The sequence below is a fragment of the Ictalurus punctatus genome, chromosome 4 (genome assembly GCF_001660625.3).
Source record: "Ictalurus punctatus breed USDA103 chromosome 4, Coco_2.0, whole genome shotgun sequence".
In the NCBI taxonomy this organism is placed as follows: Eukaryota; Metazoa; Chordata; class Actinopteri; order Siluriformes; family Ictaluridae; genus Ictalurus; species Ictalurus punctatus.
In genome coordinates, this window is record NC_071284.1 from 6,725,140 (window position 1) to 6,739,831 (window position 14,692).

Consider the following 14,692-nt stretch of genomic DNA (forward strand, 5'->3'; position numbering starts at 1 on the left):
GAGAGAGAGAGAGAGAGAGAGAGCGAGAGAGAGCGAGCGCCGGGAGAGGAGCTGTTCATATTTCACTGCTTGCCGAGAAACGACCATTTACATGTTGGATTCTGAATCATTTTAAAGAAAAAGACTCGACTCCCGACGGAATTGAACTCTTTCTCGTTTTGAGCCGACCTCCAAAGGTAAGAAACGCTGCGTTTATAACAAATCTTGCGGTGTTCAGTTAAGTGTTTAATCAACAAATGCTAAGTGAAGAGTAAATACCAGCGCTACCGGTTAGCTGTGGCGCTAATTTCGTAGTAAATAGCCTAGCCATTCCGAAACCACTCTCCTCCAGTGGACATGTGCACTATGTAGGGTGTAAAAGTCAGTATTTCACCCCCAGTGTCGCACACTTAAACCGGGAACAACTACAGAGCCGTTTGGGATTCTGCTTAACCCTGCCTCTGGACTGTTTTCTCCCATTTTATTGTATTTCTTTTCCATTTTTCATAAACGTGTATGTGCTCTTTAACGTGTGGTTTTTAACAAACGTACACATTGCATAACTTTACATTTGAGACACACAGCCGAAGATTCCACATTAAGTGGTAAGAAATGGTCCGTGTATAAACCGTGGGTCGTTCCTGGTGACTTAGTGCGCATGCGCATGAACATGAAGCATGGTGAAGCTAGAGTACATATGTTCTCTCACCTGCCTTGGTGGCCTACTCCCTATTCCCCTGCAAACATGCAAATGCATTATGGGTATTCTGTACCTGCTAGGACACTAATCTGTTGAGAGAGAAAGCATGATTGCGCTTTATATACTCCACTATGGCTTTTGGGCATGGCTACAAATGACCAAGAGTACTATGTAGTGATTAGATATCGTTCTTGCTCTGGTTTTGTGTCCATAGCTGCTGTTGCTTCAATCCCCCCCCCAAAAAACTGCAGCGTAATACTCTGAGCATCTTTTAATCCATATAACCCGGATTTCAAAAAAATCGGTCTAATTATTTATATAAAAGAGAGTCGTTTGGATTTGGTCAAATATTGTGTCCATGTCATACAGTAAACTTCACAGACACGTCATACATGCCATTGAACATAGCACACAAATTGTCATGGGCATCTGTAATCTATCTATCGTTTTTTTTTTTTTTTGGTCGATTGGTCTGGGTTGTTGTGGATCCAGAAGTTATCCCGGGAGCTCGGAGCGTGAATCGGGAATTCCACTTGGATGGGATGCTTGTTTATTGCAGGGCACAGCACACTTGTATGCACTTTAGTGTGTGGTCAATTCACGTACCTGTGTGTGGGAGGAAACTGGAGAACCCACAAGAAACCCACAATAACAAGAGCTCAGGATTGATCCAGGAAGGAGTTTTGAGCTGATGGCAACGTTACCCACTTCGTATATCAAAATAAAATAATAAAGAAATTTGAATGGAAAGTATATATGATAATGTGTGTGTGTGTGTGAGACCATATCGAACTTGCTGTCCATTACAGAGCAAGCTGGGTTTGTGTGTGGTTATGTGATGTTGATTTTTGTTTTTATCGTTAGATCCTACTACAGCATGCAGGAATTATCCTGGTAAATATGAAAATAAGTCTTTTATGAGGTTTCCAAACAGTCTTCTTTGGAAGCTTCCTTTTTCAGAGTAATGTGATAATCTGCAATAATAGATTCCAGACGAATGGTTTTTGATGAGTCCGGTTGGATTTCGAAGCCACGACGTGCACGTTTGTAAGATTCTCCACGGTCTATCGGACATGTTTCCAAACAGAATTATGGGATTGCCTTTCTCAAAAAGAAATACTCCTACAAATCTGTTCAAAAAAAGGAAGAACATGGCTGACCCTGTGCTCTGACCCCAGTTTCCTGACGTGCTGGGGTACGTGAAGAAAGAATTTCACTATGTATATGTGATTTAAATAAAGACTCGTTATCATTATCATTAACCTAACAGCTGTTCATGTACCGCCTTCCAAAATATTCCAGGAGCACAAGTGTCACCTGGTCAGCTTACTCTGACATCGAATGTTCAAGGTTATTTTTATATTACTGATTATTGATACGGAGGACAAATCCGCTCGTGACATGATTTCCTCCTGTCGTTTATAGTGCAGCGAGAGAAGTGGCCGGCTTCACTTCATTGCTCCTGAAGGAAATGACATTACGGGGATACAATGTCGGTTTGTGAGGATTTGAATGCTGGAGGATCTGAATAACTGTTTCCAGGTTTTTGGCTCTCGTTTTTCATTACAGTAGCTGGTGTGTGTGCGTGTGTGAGGAATTTTTTATAGTTATTTTTTTAAAGGCTACTTGTTGAACGTGCGTGCTGCTTTCGACGGCTTGGCCAGGCTTTATACCGCCACGTGTGTCGGGTCATCGAATGGTTTGGTTTGGGAGAGCTTTGGTGTTGAATTTGTATCCTGCTACTGTTTTTTAACAAATTCGGTGGCAGATTTTCACATCAGAAAGAAATAAACCAGTCCGTACGGGATGTTGTACTGAGCCTTTCGTGATTGTTGCGGCCAGAAATGCTTGATTTTTGCTGCGTTTTCATTTTTTATTTTTAATTTGCGTTTTTGTCAAGTGTTCTTGTGGAAAGCTACTTGAATTGGTGGACTTGATTAATTCAAGTCGTTAATCAATAAGGTGTCGGGGGGGGGGGGGGGGTATGGAGCTTTTACTTCGGCGTTGTGTAAAAAAAAGAAATAAATAAATAAAAATGTCTTGCGCAGTCTAGTGGAATTTTTCTGCCTGGATACGTTTACCCTTTGACGGAAAGAACAATGAGGTTGAACAGATATCTCTGTTGATTTGCATGGTCCGTTTCCTTTGAACACTCAACATACAAAAGACCGCCACGATGTTGACTCAATCCGTTAGCTCACACAAACTAATGGAGTTTAGTAACGTCCGGGATCCCACAGGGGACAACGGTGAGGGGAAGTGGATGAGGGCGTGTTAAAAACAGTCCTGCACTTGTGTTTGCTTTTCTGTTTTCAGTTGAAGATTAGTTGACCTGTTGATCTCCGCCGTGTTTCGGTCACATGCTGCTGTAATGCGTTTTAACCTCCATATAAGGCTATGAGAATGATTCATAGGTGCAATAAAGGAATAAAGTTTTATGTCAGTTTCTTTGACTCATTTAAGATTTTTTTTATTTAATTTTTTTATTTTTTTATTTATTTTTTTTTTAAGTGTGCTTGTCATTTCCGTTTATTGGACTTCCTACGTGAGGACAAATGTGAGGAAGCAAGTCTCCATTAATGTAGAGTGAAACAAAATACAGAACACATGACTTCTCAGAAATGTAGCTTGGATTTCACAACTCCCTTCTTGTCGACTCCTGAATCATACAACTGTATGCAAATCCGGAGACGTGGGCCACACTTAAATTGGACCTAAACATGTTACCTAAAAATTCCTCTAGCACATTTATAACTTCCTTAGTTCCTTCCATCCATCCATCCCGTGTACCGTTTATCCTAAGCAGGGTTGCGGGGAGCCTGGAGCTTCTCCCAGGGAACTCGGTGCACAAGAGGGGGAACACCTTGGACAGGGTGGCAACCCATCACAGTTCACAATACGACACATTCACACACTACGGACAATCTGGAAATGCCAACCAGCCTACAACTAATGTCTTTGGAGGAAACCAGAGTACCAGGAGGAAACCCCCGAAGCACTGGGGGAACATGTGAATTCCACGCACACAGGGCAGAGGCGGGATGAACCCCTAACCCTGGAGGTGCGAGGCAAAAGTGCTAATCACCAAGCCACTGTGACCCCCATATTTAGCTTATATAATATAATATAATACACTCCGACTATCAAACATACAGAAGAACACGGTTTGCTGACCAGAACTAAGCATCAGAAAATCCAAGATGGAGGAAGCACAGATTATAGTGGTGTCGCACTTTCCCGTTTTATACAACACCGCTTTAAAAGAATATCAACTCAACATCAGAAGAGAAGCCGCATGGATTGCGGTGTCGCTGCACACAGGAACAGATGGTATATTTTGACATTGAACCAAATATTAATAACGATGCAAGCACGTCGGAATCCATGATGTGTGGATTTGAAAAACAAAAACAAAAAACAAAACAATGCCTTGGCACGTGATGTCACATCCGGTTTCCGCTCTTTTCACAGCGGTCTCCGAAGAAATCTTGCATGCGGAAAGTCTAGCGTGACCTCTGCTTAAAAATGGACGTTTCCCAATTTCTAGTCTTTTCCCAGTTATCGTATGCGACTGGCTAGAATTTATGTCGGTTTCTTATCGGGTCAGGAGTTCAGCAGCAACACGTAATCAAATACTGACATGCATGGCAATAATTTAAGTTAACCTGATTTGCTTCTTTAAGAAGCAATGACCGATTTCAGACACATAACCTATAGAACTGTGTCTGGGCTAGAAAATACGATCATGTGCTCATCAGTAGTCTCAATCTGCTTTATAATGTCCTGCATCTGTTGTAGCCATGTCAATAGCGGCTCTAGCAGCTAACTCTATAACCATACCCCTTATCGCTTGTTATTTCTAAGCGAGGCTCTGGCATCAGCATGTCAGACATTGCAGCATTCCATCACTGGATAAAGTTTACAGGTTAGAGTGGAGTACAAGTCTCTTAGCATGAGTCAGTCAGTGTCCCCCTCCCAAATAAGACATTGAATGAACACAAACCCCGAGAATCACTATAAGTCATAGCTAGAATCCAATTTACACCATTTATAAACCCTTAAAAAAAAAAAACTTATTCAAAGTTGACTCTACATAGCAAGTGATAGAGGCAGCATTTTCCATCAGGCGTCTTTAGTGGCAGACTAAAGGCAGATATCTGTGGCTCTCTGTCCCTCAGTCTCCCGGCCTGTTAGACTGGAGTAAATATAGCCTGTTTGGTTTGAGCCGGAGGATAAACACAGATGTTGAATAGGCGCGCTCGCCACAGAGTGTTCAGACCAGGAGTTCCTTCCTCGGAGAGAGAGAGAGAGAGAGACTGACTAAGAGTTCTTTCCTCAAAGAGAGTCCCTTAGACCACGGCTTTGAGAGATTTATTACGCTAGAAACATTTTATTGTCCTTAGTTCGCTTCCTTAAGCTTGTAGTAATCCATACTGCCTGCACCATATGTGAGACGAGCTGGGAAAACCCATCGGTAGTCTTTAAAACAGCTGCTAGAATTGTACGTGAAAGAAAACATGAATGTATATCTAAAAAAAAATAACCTGGAAATGTTTTCATATAGTCTACTTTCTAACCTTGCCTTGGCATAAGGAGTTAGTTTAGAGCTAAATGTGCTTTTCTTACGTTTAGATCAAGATTTTTTTTAATACTGTATCGAATAGAGATCGACTGATGAATCGGCACCGATAATCGGTTATCAGCGAAAGTCCACGCTGATGGTTTTTCCCGGGTGCGTCCGTTGCAGAAGCGGTTGAGAAGGGCCCGTTGTCATTATATCACTGACTAATTTTGTTGTGTTATTTAAAGTGTTTTTTTTTTTTTTTTTTTTTTTGGTTCATTCTGTGTGCCTCTGTTTTTATTTGTTATTTGGAGTGTTACTTTTTGGTTCAGTTTGGATGTATATCTTTTTTATTTACTTTAAGATTTATTAATAATTACTTATTTTATCACGGCCCAACTTAGTTATCGGTATCTGTAAAATCCAATATCAGTCAACCTCTAGTAGTGAATCAGGCATAAGCCAGATCAATTCAGTTCGCGTGTGTAATGCTCCTGTGCCATTACATCGTCATGATCAAAACAGAGACGAGCGCTTGTACAGACGGCAGGCGATGAAGTTTTTAAAAATAGTTTCAATGACCTAATAAATGATCAACTTTAATGACAAGGAGGTTCGACAAGCGACGTGACTGAATGTATCAGTGGCTGTTTCAGTGAGAGATCAGTGGCGTGAGGAGAAGAGGACGAGGCTCGTATTTAAACACAGCGAGTGAGTTTTCATTTCCTATTGTAGGCGGTTGTTTAAATTCCGTTGAAGTAATGTTGGTTTTCCATCGTTTATTCCATACAGGAATCTTTTTAAATGCGATTATCTTTCAGATTTTAAAATGCTACTTTACTTATTGTTGAGATGTTGTTGTTTTCCCATCTCTCAGTAGCAGCTATTCAACGTTAGTCTGGTTAAATTTTACACGCCGTAATTGCACGTTAACCGGAGCCGTATTCGCGTTGTCGCATGCCCCCCTATCTGACTTACGTACGGCATGCTAGCACCGGTCGCCAACGATCATGTCGTGATCATCAGCTACTCGTCGATGCCGCGTCACAGACACGTCGTGCACGTACCGAAGAAAGCCCTCGTTCCTGTAGGCTCCACATGAAAGAAAGGGTTGATCCAAGCGAAAAGGAAACCACTATTGCACCTGTCCAAGTTCAGCCGTCCCACCTGTTTTGTCTAAGCCACCAGAACCTGTGAGACCTGTCCGACAGGAGTGCGCCGGAAAAAAGCAGGTGCTTTACGCGCATCGATTTGCCCTCGTTTTCACCCCATAAGGACCGTCAGATCCAAAACAAACAGCGGCGAACAACTCGGGGAGGTGTAATGTTAAGTGTTGTACTGACACGAGGGAAAATAATGTTAGCGTGGAACTATTTCAGTGTTTTTATTTTCCTTTCACCTTGTCGGAGCTTTACTTACCTAAACTTCTTGTAGGGCAGCGAGGATTACACTTGCTTATGAGCAGCAAGCAGTACATTTCTGAGATGTCTTATCCTTAAGCGGTGAGCTGCAGTGACGAGTGAGGAATTAACCACGACAGGGCGTGTTTTTGGCCGTGTTTTATTCCTCATAAAAATAGCCTCTTTTGCAACTGTGTTTGTTTTGTTTACAGGTCTTTTTTTCCCATTTTGAAGATCTTTACATGTTTCCCAAAAGACAAAATAATAACAACTTACACCGATCATCCTGTTCAAAAGTTTACCCCCCCCCCCCCCCCCCTTGGTTCTTGATGTAGTGTGTTTGCCTTCTTGAGCGTCAGTGAATGTTCGCACCTTTTGTAATAGTCGTGTACTCAGTCGTCCTCAGTGTGAAAAGATGGATCTCAACATCATCTAGCCGCTGTTGAAAGGGGTCAAATGTGTAGAAGGTGCTGGAAAAGCGAAGAATGTGCAGGACCTGGAGGATTTTTCTGAAGAACAGTGGGCGGTTTAACTGCTCAGGACAGACAAGGGACTCATGAAGAACTATCACAAAACATAAACACAGTCGTTGATTACCCAGGTAACGACACACAGGATTAAGAATCAAGTGTATGTAGAGTTTTGAACTTACTTGGGGAAGTACTAAATAAAAAAAAAACACGATGCAATTTTTATGATCCCTCTTTTTATTTTAAAATTATTAACATTTTGTAGATTCTGCAAGCCGTGTGTAAACTTCTGGCCTCGACTGTAGGTGGCTGTTTGTGCGAAATATTTCTTCGCTACTATAGGTAGTAATGAGTCTAAGTTTTGACCTGACAAACTCATGGCATCTCGTATACCAATACTTCTCCGTTCCACTGGCCGATCATAATGAGTTCAGAATCGAGAAGAGTTTTAAGTCGAAATCCCGCAATCTGCTCATCTCGCAGTTCAACGAGCCGTTAGGAATGTTTCGAGCTGCGTATTAGGATCCTGTACAATAAATAAAAGTCTTTATAGCTTGGAGATGGGGAAGAAGCGTAACTGAATATGAAGAGTGTAATTGATTCTCACTTAGCAAATGGCTCTCTGTTTACTCTGCTTAATGAGCTCTGATATTTTGGCCTGCACAGTAGTGGAACAAGTCCATCACCGGTCCCATGAGATTTTCTTGTTCACAACTCAGTGTTCATCAGGAATTTCCTATTGATCTGGCAGCGTGATTTAAAGTTCCTCTCTGGAGGAGCAGGGGAGGAAGCGAGGCGCTCCGAGGAGGCCGAGAGAGCACGGAGGAGAATCCTCGACGGCAGGCGACGCGAAAACAGGAAGGAAATGATGATGAATCTACAGTGAGTCTTTCACATGAGTCACTCCCAGCCATGCAGCCCCCGTGGTGTCAGATCAGAACGGATAAGTACACTTTATGGACGGCGTTCAGAGCGATGTGAAGCAGAGCCGAGTCGGAGAGGTAATGAAGATGGAGAAGATGGTCCCTCTTTCCCTTCCTGATTCTGGAAGAGTAGCTCTGACTTTTTCAGCACACTATTGGAGGAGAAGCTGAGAAGGAAATAAAATGCAGCGTGATGACAAGTTTGTGAATCACGCTCGCCGCGATGAGACCGTGCACATCCTCTCAGGGACAGTACGTTCCGAGTTTGTCTAGGCTACAGATCGGGATGTACGATAAAGCCGGGTTAACACTGTACAGTTCTCAGCCCGGCGTCGAAGCTTTTCAGCCTGAAGATCGTAGATCGTATTCTTTGGTCGTGTCGAAATCGGCACTGCTGGAAACCGTGCTCGTTTTGTGCCAAGTTCCGGCAGTGTGAGAAACGCTCGTTTTTAACGCCAGCGTGAGCGCTGCTACGACGCTCATCTAAAAGCCACCAATAGAATGATGGCGCAGGATGAAGCAACGCTCCAAATGCAAAATGGACGTTCGTTCGAGCAAGCGATCGTTTAAAATACGGACTTTCTCATATGAAGTAGTAAAAAGAATGCCTCTGCCTGTCTTGCTAACCGAAACACTCCAACGCGTCTCAGAGCACAGGGCGAATCATTAGCGGCGTGTGGAATCGACTCCAAAGTTGTACAAGTTGTAATCGAATACTTGGAAGCTAATCGATTCAAATAGCTACTCGATGCCCAACACCGCATAATGCACATGCTTCATGACATTAAGTGAGGAAGCACTCACCTCTTAGATTTGTTGTACAAAGTACAATCTTTTTCCTGCCAAAGTAGCACAAAATAATATTTTCTGATAGAGCATGAAAACTCAGTAAATACGACAGTAAATGTGTGACGTACAGTCCCCTCTGAAAGTATTGGAACAGCAAGACCAAGTCACTTGTTTGTGCTGTACACTGAAGACCTTTGGGTTTGAGATGGTATGAAACCAGAGTTGTTGTTGTTTCCCTTGGCCGACCCATTCGATATCCGTTGCTCAGTACACCAGTGGTTTCTTTCTTTTTCAGGACGTTCCAAATTGCTGTATTGGTCACATGACGCGCCAAATGTTTGTGCATTGCCTCTGAATGATTTCCCCTCTTTTCTCAGCTCCAAAATGGCATGCTTTTCTCCCGTATACAGCTCTCTGATCTTCATGTTGGCTTATCCTTTTTATCAACAAATGCAGTCTTCACCGGTGAAGCTGAAGCCTGAAACCAGCACAACTTTACTGTTTAAACAATCAATCTTACCAGGACACACCCATCAGTAACAAGAAACACCCATCAGTCACGTGTTATAGTATTTCTACAAATTGGCTGTTCCGATACAAAATGTGCCCTGTTCTATGTTGTACATCTACATGCATGTAAATACCAGGAAATAGAAGCTGAAATGCTGATGTTCATCGTTTAATCTCGACCCCTGGACATTCCAATAGTTTCAGATAATAAATGGACCAATGGAAGAAGGTGGCCTGGTCTGATGAATCCTGTTTTCTTTTACATCGTGTGTGCATCTATTCGCAGCACAAGGGGAACCTATACAATATTATGTGTACACGTGATTTTAATGTTATGGCTGATCGGTGTACGTTATCGCGTATCCGTTATGGAATTTGGCCAGAATTTTATTGGGATCACGTTGTACAGTGTGACGAGTAATCATCGTAAAAGGCCGCTCTAATCACACAGTGTGGAACAGGCTTAAGGCATTAAATGGATTTTTTTTTTTTGTGCCGCCGTTAATTCATTTCATTACGCGGCATCTCTTCTGAATCACAACGAACCGCCGTGAGCGTCACTGCTCCTGAGACGAACGAGCTAATGAATCACATGGCATGAATTTCCTGTGTTCTGTGGGTGTGTGGAACAATCTCAGATATTTCCTTTTGGAATGTTCTGTGAGCGTTTTTTGTTTTGGTTTAAAAAGAAAAGAAAGAGAGAAAGAAGTAAATGTATTATTATTAAATCACCTCCCACGTTCGGGTCTTCATCATGGGAACGCTGTGTGAGAGTGTACAGAGCGGACTAGTCACTGTTAATAATCATCGTTCATTTCTAAACAATAATCTCAGTCATTAACGCCACCGAGTCACATGACCGTCATTAGGCATGGCTGACTCATGAGAGCTTATCTTTTTTTGTCTTGTCCATCATTACAGAGCGAGAATTCAGCGTAATCTCAAGGGGGGGGGGGGGTGGAGGAAGATTTAGGATCAGTGTCGAGAATAGTGTCTGTGTATGTCACGATCATTGCCACGATGTGCTAATTATGGCATTGAGACGTCAGAATGGATTGTGTATACAGTCTAGACGCCAAAACGTGTCGAATTTGAAGATTTTTTTCTGGACATTTCTCATTTGTATTTATGAATTTGCTTTGTAACCTTTGGATATGTTCACATTTGTTGTAGCTTTAGTGAACACTGTTAATTATTATTATTACTATTATTATTATTATTATTAAAGAAATCAGGACCGCATCCAGCACTTGCATGTGGGAAAGGTTGGGGGTTTTTTTTTTTTTTTTTTTTTTTTTTTTTTTAAGATCAGCTCCATCACTTGGCGTCATCGCCTTACGAATGTTTACTTGTAGTAGAAATAGATTTTAAAAAAGTAAAATAGGTAAAGATAAAGCGCTATTTATATTTAAGAAAATAAATGGGTTTAATAAGGCCCCATGGTACGAGTGAGTAAAATAAATGTTAATCAATCGCTCAGTAATTAATGATCAGTTACTGAGTTATTACACTAGGATTCATTTCCCTTAAGATTCTTCCTAACTTCCCTAGGATTCATTTTTTTTTCTCTTCATTTTCATGTGCCAGTTTTGAATTTTTTTTCCCCCCAGGCATTCAATTGAGTATTTTCCAATTATCCGTTTGTCACTTGATTCGTCAACTGATTACTTAATTCCAAAGCGTGGCAACCATGCCGGGTTATTCCAGCGCTCGTGTACGTATATCGGTCTGAGACGAGCTGTGTTTTTTATGAGCCGAGTATCGATTTTTAAAGAGCTTCACATTCTCCTTCATGAAAGCGTTGGCCCGAGTGCTCGGAGCATCGCCGTGGTCTTCAGTGTAGCGCCGAGACTTTTTCCCGTTCTTTAGCACCCACACACACACTTTTGTATAGCCTACACATATTCCCACTCACCACCACGAGCCGTACAGATTCTCACAAGGTTCCTACAAGCTTGCAGAGGAGTGCTGTTTTCTCCGAGCCGAGATCAGAGCGCTTTGTGTGCCTTTGAGTTTTTATATTCAGCTTTCCACCACAGCAGTGAGATCAGCAGCGTGCGGTCTGATCACGGACGGTTGAAATTATTGCCGCCGCGTATTTTCGGCCTCGTCGGATAAAGCTGGCTCCATTTTAAAGGCAGAATAAGAGAGATTCCTTACTTAAGGCAGCATGACTTAAGCGTATCGCCGGTAAATGTCTTACGTTTTGAAAACGCGGTGGACGGAACGGTAAAGGAGTTCCTGAATGCAATGGCAGTTTGCTAAATGAGAACAGTTATGAGTAAGCACGTCACTTTTTTTTTGTAATCCGATCACTATAATGCCATGGAACTAGAACGTGGAGAAACGTTTGTCAGTTATTCCACAACGCGGTCGCACTCTCGAATCCGATTGGTCAGAAGGTGCGCATTATTTCCGTATTATAAAAGCACAGTAGCTCCGGCTGCAACGTGAGCGATAGGGTGAAATCGGTGCGCTCGTTCTAATACCTTATTGTTTCTATAGTAACAGCTCGTACACAGGGACTTGTACGGCGGACCTGCCACTTTATCTATAATAATAATAATAGTACATCTAATAATAAATGAATTTTAGTAAAATCTTACTCATTGATGCGGTGGTGGTGGTGTGTGTGTGTGTGTGTGTTTTTTTTTTTTTTTTTTTTGTTAGACATTTATATAACGTTTATGGAAGGAGTCTCAGGTGTAAGCACTTCTGAACACTCGCCGTGCTTTACGAAGTTTAGATATTTTCCTGTAACAGCACAATTTGAATGTTATTCTGCTAGCACCACAGAGCTTTGCCAACGATTACAAGTAGTATTTGTGCTTCTTAAATGTTTATAGTTCTATGTAACGTTATGGAACGTCTGCGAGAGGTGTTATCACTTGCGTCACAAACGGTCGTTTCTTCACCAGCCCCTCTCACGTACTCACAGAGTTGATGGTCAATGAGAGGAAAACAGCAGCCCGTCACGTGGCCGAGAATCCGTAAATTTGTAAACCCCTGTCCTAAACTAAAAGAAAGCTTCACCGTATTAACAATTCTGCCTTTTATACAAACCCTCCAGGATTCTGCGATGGCAGAAATGAACGCGAAATCAGGCGAACTCCATAATATTCAGAGGAGCTTGCGGTTTTTCAAAATGACCGCAGATTTTCCACAGGTTTGGGCCCAATTGAGGTGGGGAATTTTTTTATTCGATAAGAAGACATACGCATAAACTACTATGGAAACACATTTATCGAGTAAATCAGAAAAAGTTGTGCGACTTTGCCTGAACAAATCACGTGATTGGATAATTGGCTCAGAAAAGTATAAATGGCGGCGAGCGTGTGGTATGTTGGGATAAAAGATGAGATCTGAACGTTTTTGAACATAAATTTTTTTTTTTTTTTTTAAAGTAACTTCAGTTCATGATGGAAAACATCAACGAAACAAGCAGGTTTTACAGTGAGTGCGAGCAGAGACGATCTTTTAAGGATACAAGAAGCCATGGGCTAGTTTACAAAATAAATTGAAGAGCCTTAAACAGAGCCGTATGGTGGATTTATGATTTATTATATTTGTCGGGGTGAGGGGGGGGGGGCACATGGGATGGGAAGTTAAATTCGCAGCTAACATAGCTACTGTTAGCTGGCTAGCTTGTTGCTAACGAAAGCCGAACACAGAGGTGTCAGAAATTTTTTATTTTTTGGGGGGGGGGGGGGTGGTTCTCCACTTTGTATGTCGAATGTGCTAGGATTTAGACACATTTTACCACGGTGTTTGTTCAATTAGAACACACTGGCATTTTCCAACTTCTTCTCTTCAAGAGAGAGGTGTGAAGGCGGGAAAAGAGTGACCGGGGAGGGAACAGGAATCCACACTGATCCCAATTGACCTGAGAACTTCATATGTTCGTTTTAAACCGCTCTCCGTCTACACTGGCGTTTTCAAACGCTTTCCCACAAACTGGCCCTTTAAGCAACGGTATTTTTGCAGGTGAGTTTAGAAGGTAGCCTGAGTAAAAATGTGTTTCGGTGAAATATATTTCTCTTTACATTATAGGCAGAAAAGAATTGGTGTACATGATTTTTTTTTTTTTTCTTCCTAGAATTGATTGGTTTTCCCAGACCGCCTCACATATTTTAGTTCTGGGTTAGATTTCTCAGTCCGATAAGATTCCTCTATACTGAATAATGTTTTTACCTGTTTAAGCCGAGGCGAGGTTTAGGCTTTAGTCTCTGTTCTCTCTCGCCGTGCGAGCGGGGATTATCAGTAGAAAGGACTACAGTAAGCCTTTTAAGGGGCGCAGTCTCGGGCTGGAAACCTGGCTAGGAGTCCATTAGCACCTCTTCCAGATTAGTGAACTCTGCTGAAGTGAGCGTACACGGGCGTGTGAGGGTAATAAACGGCCGGCCGGCGGGAGCTCCCACAGCGGCCCACACAAAGCTGCAGATTGTTTCTGAGCGCCAGCATTTGGCTTTAATGCGGCCGCTCGTGCCAAGAGCACCGGGGCCTCTTTCGCTCTTTCCCCTCACCACTCCTGCAGACTGGAATGTTTCACGCAGGAAGGCGTGTGTGTGTGTGTGTGTGTGTGTGTTTTCCCCTTGTATTGTACTCCAGAGTCACAATCCTGCAACTGTAGCCTCATTGTTTTCTGTCTAATTGAGTAAATCATGTGGCTATTCCTTCAATGCACTTTCTTCTTCTTCTTCTTCTTCTTTCTGTCAGTGCCAAAGCCTGTTTTGTTGGATGGGACAAAAAGGATTCATTGACTTGGTGCTACAGTGTGTAGAATATGATGCAAGGTCTATTTTAAACCGGTATACCTTTTTATAGGGTGTGTGTGAGAGAGAGAAAAAGCCAACAAAGAATGTTAAATGCTTTGGTGTGTGTGTATAAGGGGGTTAGTGCGATGCAGGGTGGATTGGTTTACCCATGTTTGTTTATATCACCATGTGTTTGTGTCTTGGATTATCTCTTCTGCGTGTGTCTGTGGGGAATTTAAGGCCAGCGTTGTACACACACACACACACACACATGTATAGACACACCAGGCCGCACTATGTTGAGTGGGAACGAGGAGCGAACGGCTCCCCGAAGAGATCCGTGCGTGGACGAGCGAGGGAAGTGCCGTGTTGTGTCTGAAGAACACAGAAGCCGTTATCGTCGTGGGAGAGAGGAAGACGCAGATTAACAGGTTACAGTTAGGTGATCGACGGGAATAAAAATCCCCAAACCAACAAGGAGAGCGATCACAAGTAAGGAAATCGTGGCACGGAGGAGACCGTGGTTTAGTCGGAGGTTAAGCGATATGATGATGTGATGAGACTATCGTATACCACAGTGCTGTCGAATTCTCCATTCTGATTGGT

At 42.5% G+C, this 14,692-nt stretch overlaps 1 protein-coding gene across 1 annotated transcript in view; it reads left to right on the top strand.

Moving 5' to 3' along the window:
* sipa1l3 (signal-induced proliferation-associated 1 like 3) overlaps window positions 1-14,692 on the top strand; it is a 98,828-nt gene continuing 84,136 nt past the window's right edge. Inside the window, exon 1 of the mRNA XM_047152694.2 lies at window positions 1-176. The gene's annotated coding sequence lies outside the window, so the exon portion shown is untranslated. The remainder of the gene's footprint in view (window positions 177-14,692) is intronic.